Source organism: Egretta garzetta, unplaced genomic scaffold (assembly GCF_000687185.1).
Source record: "Egretta garzetta isolate BGI_Z169 unplaced genomic scaffold, ASM68718v1 scaffold856, whole genome shotgun sequence".
Taxonomy (NCBI): Eukaryota; Metazoa; Chordata; class Aves; order Pelecaniformes; family Ardeidae; genus Egretta; species Egretta garzetta.
The window spans coordinates 92,641-94,021 of NW_009260099.1; positions in this window are offsets into that span (position 1 = coordinate 92,641).

Sequence of the window (1,381 nt, forward strand, 5' to 3'; positions counted from 1 at the left end):
TTATGTAACTCGCCCCCCTCCCCTCAGGTGTAACGGGAAGCGGTCCTGCTTGCTTTGGCGCGGGCGGGAGAGGGGTTCCCCTCCTCCTCGCAGCACCCCCCCTTCCATTCTTACCCCCGGGACACCCCTGTCCGGACTCCTCTAGCCGGAGGGGGGGACGGCCTGGCCCCCGCTCCCCTGAGGCGCCCCGTCGGCCTCGGGGGACGGTAAAAGGCCCAGCTTCCTTTCATTACAAATGGTTATTGCCACGACCGGCATCGGAGACCCAAAGCGAGCGTGGATTTCTTGTAAGATAACCTCGAATTGGTGCAGATGGGCTGGATCGAGCCCCTTGCGAGAGCACGCGAGGGTGGCACGCTGCCTGGGGCCGGCCGCTCCTCGGCATCAGAGGGCGGGTTTTTTGGGAGGCATCCGTGGAGTCCTGCGCCCACAGAGCTCATAGTTGCCATAAGATTCACAGGGACAAACCCACGCAAATAAAGTGAGCTGGGAGTCCACACGTTTTAAGATACCGCATGTAATTCGCTATTGTAGAGACCGCAGCCTGAGAAACTGGTGCCCTAGTCACCTTATTATTGACATCTTGTAACAGGTAGCAGGTAAAGTCACTTCAGTTACCACAACCCAAATATTTCTTGTGTGAAAAAACAGTAAAAATTTACCTGTTGCTTCTGGGGAGAAGCCTAAGGAGTTCCTAGCCTCTCTCTCCTTCCCAGATAAATGAGAATTTCAGATGCTGCAACTCCACCAGCTCTTTATACTGCCTGCTTGCATTTCCTTCCTGCTTTGTTAGGTTCCACCTTCCCAACTCCACTCAAGCCAATTGCTTACTGGCTGCTGGGAAGTATCAGTCAATCAAGCTTTTATCCATAAGGGCTATGGAGATGTTATCCCGAATCTGGGTTCTTTACCTGGTGTGCAATGACCAATTCCACACCAAGCCAAGGTATTTGCTTTTATTTCATTTCTGCACAGAGATGGGTGCTAGGTGGTAACTCCAGAAAGCTAGCACACCATTCCAGAAAATTACCACGTAGTTACATGATTAAAGAAAACCCACCTAAGTTCATGTCTGTTGGCCATCGATCACTGTAACATTTGCTTTTGGTTAATTATATTTAAATTAGTCTTGCTTGCTGTGTAAATTAGCACACATGCTCCATGGGTCACACACACGACATGTTTCTTCGGGTTCGATTTGAGGCGGTGGTCGCAATCTCCCCTCACCGCCTTTGCCTTTCCCCCAGTTACTGCAGATCTTCGATGACATCATGCCAATTCAGCATTTACCCAGCCTTTGGCTGGACCTTTTGAGTCAGGATGTTCCCTTTTTGTATTTTAGCTCCTCTTCAGGGTATAGTCACCAGTTCTTTTTACGTGC